We start from the raw sequence: 12,351 nt of genomic DNA, 5'->3' as shown, positions 1-12,351 counted from the left end.
AACAAAAGTACGCTAGATTTAATAAAATGCTTTGTTGGGCGCAGCCTGATTGTCCGCAGAGGCCAAACCCTGAATAGTTGATGTAATTTTTGACAAAATATTCAGGTTTGATATTGCCTGAATTTGGATTGTGATCTAATTTTTGACATAATATAGTTTTTCGAAACAAAATAAATGTGGTCAAAGATCTTAAAATTATATTGTGCAATACTGTGTAATTGAAGATTTCTACTTGAAACATTTTGAACATTTGAAATCAGAAAACTTTGAAAACTAGATGTGTCAATAAGACACGAATGGCCCTGTCTCAAAAATATTTAAAATCTGCAATTTCAACAACACATGAAAATGACATGTGGATACAAACATGATGGTAGTCTCACATATCAAAATCTTAAAGCTTTAAAAACTCCATATAACTGTCCAAAGCCCCTAATTTTGGCAAAAATCAGTGAAGCGGAACTAAACATAAACTTGACCTGTAACTCATCATGGTAAACTCACATACCAATACCAGCCTAATCATCTGAAGGCATTTAGAAAAAAAGTCTTTATATCTGTGATTTTTAACAATTTATCAATGTCAAAAATTAGCGGAGCGGAATGAAACTCAAACTTGATCTGTCATTCGTGAGCTCATTATGGTTAACTCATTTACAAACTAGAGGCTCTCAAGAGCCAGTGTCGCTCACCTAGGTGCATATTAAACAATGGACACAGATAAATTCATGACAAAATTGTGTTTTGGTGATCGTGATGTGTTTGTAAATCTTACTTTACTGAACATTCTTTTTGCTACAATTATCTCTATCTATAATGAACATGGCCCAGTAATTACAGTTGAAAATATTTTCTAATTGTTATAAGATTACTTTAAAGGGCAATAACTCCTTTAGGGGTTAACTGACAATTTTGGTCATGTTGACTTATTTGTAGATCTTACTTTGCTAAACATTATTGCTGTGTACAGTTTATCTCTATCTATAATAATATTCAAGATAATAACCAAAAACTGCAAAATTTCAGTTTCAGAGTTATAAGCCAAAATCTACATTTTACCCCTATGTTCTATAATTAGCCATCTTGGCTGGTTGGCAGGGTCACGCCACACATTTTTAAACTAGATACCCCAATGATGATTGTGGCCAAGTTTGGTTAAATATGACCCGGTAGTTTCAGAGAAGAAGACTTTTTAAAAGAATACTAAAATTTTAGAAAAATGGTTAAAAGTTGACTATAAAGGGCAATAACTCCTTAATGGGTCACTTGACATTTATGGTCATGCTGACTTATTTGTAGATCTTACTTTGGTGAACATTATTGCTGTTTACAGTTTATCTCTATCTATAATTATATTCAAGATAATAACCAAAAACTGCAAAATTTCCTTAAAATTACTAATTTGGGGCCAGCAACCCAACAACGGGTTGTCTGATTTGTCTGAAAATATCTGAGGGCATTTAGAAAAAAAACCTGTATAAATGTGATTTACAACAATTTATCGGATACCAAAGCCCGTAATTTCTGAAAAAATCAGTTGAGCGAAACGAAACTTGATCTGTAACTCATCATGGTTAACTCACATACCAAAAATCATCTCAATATATGAAGGTGTTTAGAAAAAAAAACTGTATAATGGTTTGTTGTGGAATGACGGAATGACAGAATTACAGAATGACGGAATGAAAGACAAGGGTAAAACTATATGGCCATGACAACTTTGTTGCATGGCCAGAAAAATAAAATATGAACCCTCTAAAAAATAATAAAAAAACCTAATCCAAGCCTTGCCTTTGTGATATGGAACCATGTGGTACAATGTCAGAGAGATTCATACACTTTCACACAAGATATTGTCTGCAACTACAAAAATGCTTGTTATTGGTCCCTTATTCCAAAACTGTTGGTACTATAACCCCCAAAATCATATAGATATTAGCCAAAAACTGAATTTTATCCTTTAAACTATTTTAAGCCATGTTGGCAATCTTGGCTCGTGAGCGGGGTCATCGGACACATTTTAAAAACAAGAATGTGTCCATAGTATACGGATGCCCCACTCGCACTATAATTTTCCATGTTCAGTGGACCGTAAAATTGGGGTCAAAACTTTGATGTGGAATTAAAAGTAGAAAGATCATATCATAGGGAACATGTGTACTAAGTTTCAAGTTGATGTGACTTTAACTTCATCAAAAACTACCTTGATTAAAAACTTTAACCTGAACTTCGCACTATCATTTTCTATGTTCAGTGGACCATGAAATTGGGGTCAAAACTATAATTTGGCATTAAAATTAGAAAGATCATATCATGGGGAACATGTGTAATAAGTGTCAAGTTCATTGGACTTCAACTTCATCAAAAACTACCTTGACCAAAAACTTTAACCTGAAGTGGGACGAACGAACGGACGAACGGAGGAACGAACGAACGAACGGAGGCACAGACCAGAAAACATAATGCCCCTCTACTATCGTAGGTGGGGCATAACTAGATATTCTTACGATAATTGCTGACAAGTTTGGTTGTCTGAGTAGTTTCAAAGGAGAAGATTTTTGTAAAAGATTACAAAAGTTTATGAAAAATTGTTAAAAATTTACTATAAAGGGCCATCACTCCTTAAGGGGTCAACTGACCATTTTAGTCATGCTGACTTATTTGTAGATCTTACTTTGCTGAACATTATTGCTGTTTACAGTTTATCTCTATCTATATCAATATTTAAGATGATAACCAATCAGATGCTCCGCAGGGCGCAGCTTTATACGACCGCAGAGTTCAAACCCTGAACAGTTGAGGCAGAGACGTCTCTGGTTGAGGCAAGTATGGACACAACATTCAAGCCTGATACCGCTCTGAATTTGGATTGTGATTAAATAGTTGACACAACATAGGTTTCTGACACAGATTGAATGAGGTCTAAGAACTTAAACTTAAAAACTTAAAATTTTCAAATTGGACATTTACCTATTATGGTCCAATATATCCAAAATCTAAATACATGGTTAGATTCAGCATATCAAAGAACCCCAAGAATTCAATTTTTGATGAAATCAAATAAAGTTCAATTTTTGACCCTTTAGACCTCAATGTGGACCAATTTGATAACCGGGCCGAAATATCAACCAGGTGCACCGCAGAGGTCGAACCCTGAACAGTTGGTGCAAGTATGGACAAAACATTCAAGCGTGATACAGCTCTGAATTTGGATTGTGATCAAATTTTTGACATTACATGGGTTGTCAAGATTTTACAAATCAATTAAAGATTTCTTCTTCAAACTTTTTAAATCTAAAATTAAATAGTTGATCATGACACAGCATAGGTTTCTGACACAGAACGAATGTGGTCTAATGAACTTAAAAGTTTTTTTTTGCCTTTGAGCAATTCACTATGCTGTTGAATATTAATCCTCTCAAAAAAATGTTTGAAGAAATTTTCTTTTTATTTATGAAATCTGAAATGAGAAAAATTTAAACCCTCCCCCCCCTTTTTTCTCACATCCCCGTTTCCCTTTTTCCAAAACTGATATCAATTCAAATTTCTAATGGAGTTTGCAACAATAACTACTCTTTTAAATACATCATAAAATATTAAAATGTAAAATAAAGTGCTTGTTATCACTGAATGGTAAAGATTGGTTGGTAGTAAAAGTGAATATACATTGTTTATTGTATAAAACACTAAAAAAAACTTCATCAGCAACATTTTATATTGGCAAATTTCCAATGAAGTTATTTACATAAAGTTATTGGCAAATAAAAATAGAAAATGACATCATAGTCATGTCTGGCAAATGTCCAAAATACATTATCTAAAAACATTTTAGATAAGATAAGGAAAAAAAGCTTCATCAGCAACATTTTATATTGGCAAATTTCCAATGAAGTTATTTACATAAAGTTATTGGCAAATAAAAATAGAAAATGACATCATAGTGATGTCTGGCAAATTTCCAACATATATTATCAACTACTATTCTATACAAAGAAAGATAACTCCAATTGAAAATTAATTGCTATTGCACAATATTGTGCAATTAGATATTTCTTGCTATTGTGCAATACTGTGCAATTGAAAATTTCTTGCTATTGCACAATACTTAATATGGAATCCTGATTTGGACCAACTTGAAAACTGGGCCCATAATCAAAAATCAAAGTACATATTTAGATAAAGCATATCAAATAAGCCCAAGAATTTAATTTTTGTTAAAATCAAACTTAGTTTAATTTTGGACCCTTTGGACCTTAATGTAGACCAATTTGAAAACTGGACCAAAAATTAAGAATCTACATACACAGTTAGATTTGGCATATCAAAGAACCCATTTATTCAATTTTTGATGAAATCAAACAAAGTTTAATTTTGGACCCCCATTTGGACCAACTTGAAAACTAAGCCAATAATTAAAAATCTAAGTACATTTTTAAATTCAGCATATCAAAGAACCCCAAGGATTCAATTTTTGTTAAAATCAAACTAAGTTTAATTTTGGACCCTTTGGACCTTAATGTAGACCAATTTGAAAACGGGACCAAAAATTAAGAATCTACATACATAGTTAGATTCGGCATATCAAAGAATCCCAATTATTCAATTTTTGATGAAATCACACAAAGTTCAATTTTGCTTATTTGGGCCCCTTTTTGGCCCCTAATTCATAAACTGTTGTGACTTCAACTCCAAAAATCAATCCCAACCTTCCTTTTGTGGTCATAAACCTTGTGTTAAAATTTCATTGATTTCTATTTACTTATACTAAAGTTATTGTGCGAAAACCAAGAATAATGCTTATTTGGGCCCTTTTTTGGCCCTTATTTCCTAAACTGTTGGAACCAAAACTCCCAAAATCAATCCCAACCTTCCTTTTGTGGCCATAAACCTTGTGTCAAAATTTCATAGATTTCTATTCACTTAAACTAAAGTTATAGTGCAAAAACCAAGAAAATGCATATTTGGGCCCTTTTTGGCCCCTAATTCCTAAAATGTTGGGACCAAAACTCCCAAAATCAATCTCAACCTTCCTTTTGTGGTCATAAACCTTGTGTTAAAATTTCATTGATTTCTATTCACTTTTACTAAAGTTAGAGTGCGAAAACTAAAAGTATTCGGACGACGACGACGACGCCGACGACGACGCCAACGTGATAGCAATATACGACCAAAAAATTAAAATTTTTGCGGTCGTATAAAAATCTAAATAGATATAGGAAGATGTGGTGTGAGTGCCAATGAGACAACTCTCCATCCAAATAACAATTTATAAAAGTAAACAATTATAGGTCAATGTACGGCTTTCAACACGGAGCCTTGGCTAACATCGAACAACAAGCTATAAAGAGCCCCAAAATTACTAGTGTAAAACCATTCAAACGGGAAAAACCAACAGACTAATCTATATAAAAGACGAGAAACGAGAAACACGTATAAATTACATAAACAAACGACAACTACTGTACATCAGATTCCTGACTTAGGACAGGTGTAAACATTTGCAGCGGGATTAAACGTTTTAATGGTAACAAAACCTTCTCCCTTTTTCTGAAGCAATAGCATAACATCACAACATAGAAAAACACATGATAAAATATCAATTGGAAGGCTTAACTCAATCAAAAAACGTAAATTAACACACTATGAACGAATAAATTTGATCTGCGATATCTGAATGCAAATGCACAGTTAATAAAATATTAGGGACAAACATTCAAGGACAAAAAGCAAACAAACAAGTCCTAGGGTTAGATTCAGCCTATATCAAAGAACCCCATATATTCATTTTTTTTTTAAATCAAACAAAGTTTAATTTTGGACCCTGATTTGGACCAACTTGAAAACTGGGCTTATAATCATAACTCTAAATACATGTTTAGATTCAGCATATCAAAGAACCCCCAGGATTCAATTTTTGTTGATATCAAACAAAGTTTAATTTTGGACCACGATTTGGACCAACTTGAAAACTGGCCCCATAAGCAGAAATCTTAATACATGTTTAGATTCAGCATATCAAAGAACTCCAAGGATTCAATTTTTGTTGAAATTAAACAAAGTTTAATTTTGGACCCCGATTTGGACCAACTTGAAAACTGGGCCCATAATCAAAAATCTAAGTACATGTTTAGATTCGGCATATCAAAGAACCCTAATTTATTCAATTTTTGATGAAATCAAACAAAGTTTAATTTTGAACCCTTTGGGCCCCTAATTCCTAAACTGTTGGGACCAAAACTCACAAAATCAATCCCAACTTTCCTTTTATGGTCATAAACCTTGTGTTTAAATTTAATAGATTTCTATTTACTTATACTAAAGTTATGGTGCGAAAACCAGAGAAAAATGCTTATTTGGGCCCCTTTTTGGCACATAATTCCTAAACTGTTTGGACCCAAACTCCCAAAATCAAGTTCAACCTTCCTTTTGTGTTCATAAACCTTGTGTTAAAATTTCATAGATTTCTATTAACTTATACTAAAGTTATGGTGCAAAAACCAAGAAAATGCTTATTTGGGCCCTTATATGGTCCCTATTTCCTAATCTGTTGGGACCAAAACTCCCAAAATCATTCCCAACCTTCCTTTTGTGGTCATAAACCTTGTGTTAAAATTTCATAGATTTCCATTTGCTTAAATTAAAGTTATAGTTCGAAAACCAATGTCTCTTCGGACGACGACGACGACATCATACCAATATACGACCGCAAATTTTTTTTGCGGTCGTATAACAATGGTAAAATTTCCTTATTACCGATTCAGGGACATCAACCCAACAACCTAAAATATGATTCATTTGACAATTTCTGGGCAGATAGATGTTGACCTGATACATAATTTAAACCAACATCAGATTTGCTCTAATTGATTTGGTTTCAGAGATATAAGCCAAAATCTACAGTTTACCCCTATGTTCTATTTTTAGCCATGGCGGCCATCTTAGTTGGTTTGCCGGGTCACCAGATTTTTTTTTAACTTGATACCCTTTGGGTCAGGTGAACTAAAAATGCAATACATGTACACCTTACAATCATTCAATACACAAAATAAAGTTGAATTATTGCTTAAAGTTTCTCAAGAAACAGTTTAACCAAGAAGAACAAGGTTGACCTGTAGTATCTGAGATGAAGATGTCTAAATTTGAAAAAAAATCCTTCAAAGCGTTTTCATGTACATGAAAGGAACATTGTTTGGCAGACGCTTCCATGCCCAATCCCTGTCCGCCTTCCTGGTCCCTGTTCGTCCGCCTGCCGTATATTTCCAAATGAATAACCAATTTTTACTTCGAAAATCCAGTTTAAAACGTAACGTTGTCAATTAACAATGAACAAATGAATAACCAGGTAACTTTTATAAGGATTGAATATCTATTTTTTTCCGTTGCTACGCATGTTTATTTTCTTAGAGTATTTTTTTATTTGGTAAACGAATCTATTTTTCAGCTCTCAACAGTCCAAATTATTTATTAAATATCTGCCCCCTCTATAAAATAAAATAATTAAGGATGCTCTCTACTCTTCTTTTTAACTTCTTGTCAGTTATTTGATAATAAAGTTTAATCCATGTAGTACCAATGAATTTTTTTCGACTAACCCTAACTTTTCTACTCATATTTATATTACATATGGTTTGCCTAGTCATTTATGAAAATCTTAAAACATCTTTTTTTTTTAAAGAGTTAATGTATGAAAAGTCTAGAGAGAATCATTTCCCGCCAAATTTTCAATTTTTATTTCTCAAAAACCAAATCACCAACCTATCATTTTTTTCTGCTTTTCAAGTTCATTTATTAACTATCAATTTATAAAAGTCGTTTTAAAAGCTATTTAATTTTAAAAGAGAAGCGAACATCTTTAAATAGTCGTCCGCCTACTGTGAAATTCTCATCTCTGGTTTTTAATGGAATATAATATTGATAAATCAATATTAAAGATTCAATTACTTTTATATATTTGAGGTCACAACCAAGCCTTCAAAACTTTCATCTCACTGCATGTTTAAGACGGCTGCTAGCACCGGTTTGACCGGACTTTTACGGAAACCAACGATCATGCACACCAAAACTGAATTGAAGAACAAAGCCAAGAAGTACTATCAATGAAGTAAATCTGGCGAATTCATCAATAGTTTTCTGGTATAAATTATCCGGAAAATCACACTTAACAATACAAACAAAAAAATAAGACAACCACAGGTCACATCCAGATATATATTAGATGCAAATTAGGTCGAAGAAGCCATTTTTGGTGATACACATGTATCTGAGTTAGGTTAACAGCATATACTTTTTAACCTTTTTTTTCTATGTAGTTGATTTCGGTTTTTTTTGTAAACTGGTAACGCATTGATATATATGCCATGTACGCCCTTGTTAATATCTATATAGTGATTAATATCATCTTTACACTGTACAGAAAACAAGTTGTCATTTCAAATTCTTCAATTCGCCGTACAATTAACAAAGCTGTTTATGCCATTTTCTTTAGAAAGCAACTTTTTTATGAAGCAAAACTATCAAAGTCTAGACATTTTTATGGAACAAAACAGTTGTGAATATCCGACCATCTGGGCCACAAAGGGTGATTGACCTTGAAATTCACCAAGTGCGTAGTTTTGAAGTAAAACATGAAATTCTGTCTATGTTTTCTTATTGCTGTCATAAAAAAAGTTTTATATGTGTATATTAGAAAATTGTTCGAAAAGCAGTTACCCAATTGAAACGGTAGAAATTATAAAAAAAAAATAAAGGAATTCTTACCTTGTTTATTTAAAATGGTACTTAATTTTATTTCATAACCTCCGACAAGATATGAGTGTTTACTCCCCTTGGCCGTCGATAGATTGCAGCACCGTAGCCTTTTAAAAGCTTTGTTCCAAAGATTTGGTTTCATTCATTCAATGCAGTCACGTCTCAGTCATTACAGCTGAACGGACGTGCTGGGCCGGCTCTCCATTACCCGCTATCTTCGATGAGGGTTTGCAGTTAGATGATCAACGACTTACTAATTTAGATGACAGAAACCAATCGTGGGCCAACGCCGTACAGTAAACGTAGTAGTTGGCGTATTCCCGCGTTAACATGAACTCTAAAACCTATTGTATCATGGGGGAGTGTAAAGCTGATTAACGTCCGAGGGCTGTATCCTAGGTGTTAGATGATTGATCTTCATTTCACTGCCTCACGGCGTTGGTCCTGATAACGCTTCCTGTCATCTTTAGCACTACGTCCAAGACTCATCTACCAGTACTCCATCATCGAGGTTAGCGGACTGCCAAGCTGACCAAACTGGCCCTGAAAGCAGCCGTTGTGAAGAAGTATCAACAAAAATAGTAAACAAACCAAAAAGAACTCACAAAACCAAGATTGCGACCTTCAAATGGCCACCACCACCTGTTCCTGACCGATGCCGGCAAAAATTATTTAAACGCTCACCAATCACCTTCGGGCACCGAGCCGACCGTGCGAGGGCTGTATAGCCAGTCAAGGTCGTAAAAAACTTCCATTTGTATTGGTTTCATTCTCCAACTTGGCTCGCTTGCAGCATCATCAACTATCGGAAAACGCTTTGTATTCACTGTATTTTCGGTAACTTTTTATATTAGAGTGGATTTTTTATATCTATATTAATTCACTTATTTATTTGCAAAATAAACTTTTGCTAATGGCTGATCGTGTTGGTATACACGCAGCTGAAAGTCGTGCAAGATGGCGACGCGTCCCCTACAAGTTCAAGTAAGAACAAGGGTAGTAAGTTCCTCAGACAGTTCGTCGGAAAGCTCGTCTGATAGCTCCGATTCAAGTAGTAGGGAATCGGACAGTGAAAGTGATACAGACTCGTCTTCGAGAACAAAGAGAAGCGTTTGTTCCGAGACTGTATCCGCCATTACTACGTATGAACGTTTCAACCCGACTGCAAGTAGTTCAGCGGGTAAGGCGATATTGTCAAAAGAACGTTTGAAATATGCCAAAACACAATTTTCAACCTTCGTGAAAGACGAAATTGTTGAAAAGAATATTCTAGAGCATGCTCCGATCCTGGACGATCCACACTTTCAGTGTAAACAAATAGACGAGTATGTCTCTCCTATAATGGACAAATTAAATGCCGATTCAGATCGAGGCGCTGGAAAGGGCATTCAAGGTGTCCTAAAACGTATCTTTTAGAGAACATTCCAAAGAAAACCCAACAGTAAACAATGTTGACATAGCAATCAACATGTGTCAATTAGTTGAAAAGACTGTATGTTGTGCTGGTCAGGCAAGTCTGGCTGTATATCGGCATAGACGAGTAAACACGTTACTAAAAATGACCGAGGATTACAAAAAAGCCAAAGAACTTTTGGACAAAAATGAGGATGTGATCTCTCAAAGTGAAAATTGTATATTTGGGGAAGGCTTCAAAAAAGTCCTCAAAAAGTCGAGTAAGACCTGGGAAGAAGCCTCAAAAATCGCCTTCAGTATTAAAAAAGGAAGGAAAAAGAAAGGTGGTTTCAAGAAAAAGAGACGTGAGGTATTTCACCACATGAACTACAATTACGACCACGAATCAAACCATACAAGTCATGGTACAAAAAACAGACATGTCAATCCAAGGAGGGGAAGAGAATCGCCCTTTCGTGATGGGCCCTCAGCACGAGGGAGAGGAGCTGGGGCAGAGGCATGACAAGAGGACATGGTAGTGCATACAGAGGAAGAGGATATAGAAGGTCAGTATCCCTTAAATATAAATCCAGGTGTAATGAGTCCAGATTCATGGAATCTAAATCAAGATTCATATCACTTACTGTCAATAATCAAGACAAATGTACCAAAAGTAATCCTGGACAAAAACTTTCAAATTTCCCAAATTCAGTGCAACCTTCCCATAGCAGGAAGGTTAAAATGTTTTTTAAAAAACTGGCAAAAAATAACAGGAGATCACTTTATTCTCCGAATAGTTCAAGGTTACAAACTAGAGTTCAATACCCTACCATTACAAAGGCAACCTCCTCAATGTTCAACAGAGAACAAAAAGATTCTCTAAATCAGGAAATTCAGAAATTGCTAAAAAAGGGAGCAATACAATCTGTTCACCAAGAACAGACCCAATTTTTAAGTTACATGTTTCTGGTTTCAAAAAAGGACGGAGAAAATCGTCCAGTAAAAAATTAAACAATTTCATAACACACGAACACTTCAAAACGGAAGGTTTATACATGGTGCGGGACCTACTGAAAAGGGGGGAATGGATGTGCAAAATAGATCTAAAAGACGCCTATTTGACAACAAACATTTACGAGGAAGACAGAAAATATCTAAAATTTCTTTGGGACGACAAAATTTACCAATTTACATGCCTTCCATTCGGTCTGGCCAGTGCACCAAGAATTTTTCCAAATTAATGAAACCAGTTGTAGGGTTGCTCCGAAAAATAGTGATTCGTCTGATTATTTATAATTACTTAGACGACATCCTTCTAATGACAGACTCAAAAGAAAAATTGATAGAGGTAAGAGATTGCACCATTTTTCTCCTCTAGGTTTTGTTATCAATTGGGAAAAATCCAAACCAAATCCAAGCCAACAAGTCGAGTTTTTAGACTTTTAAATAGATTCTCAAGAAATGTTATTCACACTTCCCAAAGAGAAAGTTGTCAAGATAAAACAAAAATACTATCAAATTTTAAATCTTCAATGGGTAACCGTAAAACAATTGTCAAAAATAACAGGCAAACTAGTTTCAACAATGCAAGCTATAATTCCAGCAAACCTACAATGCAGATACCTGCAGTTATTACAAATAAAATCGTTGGTAGAAGGCAAATCTTACGAAACAAAAATACAACTTTCAAAAGGGGCCCCAAGAAGAATTGGGAAGAAGATCGATCAATCAAACGGTCGGGCTATCATATCGGCCACCCCAGACATGGTTATAACCACAGATGCATCAAACAAAGGTTGGGGGCTGTTTGCGGAATTATAAGTACTGGGGGACTATGGGATCTCCAAGAATTAGAGTATCACATAAACTTATAAGAACTCTTAGCGGCATTATTAGGGCTAAAAGTATTCACCAAATCTACAAAATGTTTAGCTGTTCATATGAGAGTAGACAACACTACAGCAGTAGCATATATAAACAAAATGGGGGGCACCTTAATACAGATGGTGAAAGAAATTTGGATGTGGTGCAAAGAAAGGGAGATTAATCTAACAACAGAGCATCTCCCAGGCAAGTTAAATCATCTTGCAGACTTGATTTTTGACGTGAATCCAGAAACACGTCAGACACATCCGATTGGATGCTGGACAGAGACATATTTTCCTAAGTAATAAAAGTCCTAGGTGATTGCGAAATAGACTTTTTTGCAAG

General features: G+C 34.7%; 1 protein-coding gene across 1 annotated transcript in view; it reads right to left on the bottom strand.

Annotated features, from left to right (window-relative positions):
* Positions 1-12,351, bottom strand: part of LOC143069310 (diphthine--ammonia ligase-like) — a 153,327-nt gene that overhangs the window by 16,055 nt on the left and 124,921 nt on the right. The window lies entirely within an intron of this gene.

This window comes from Mytilus galloprovincialis, chromosome 3, assembly GCF_965363235.1.
Source record: "Mytilus galloprovincialis chromosome 3, xbMytGall1.hap1.1, whole genome shotgun sequence".
NCBI lineage: Eukaryota > Metazoa > Mollusca > Bivalvia > Mytilida > Mytilidae > Mytilus > Mytilus galloprovincialis.
This window is presented reverse-complemented; position numbering and strand designations above follow the sequence as displayed.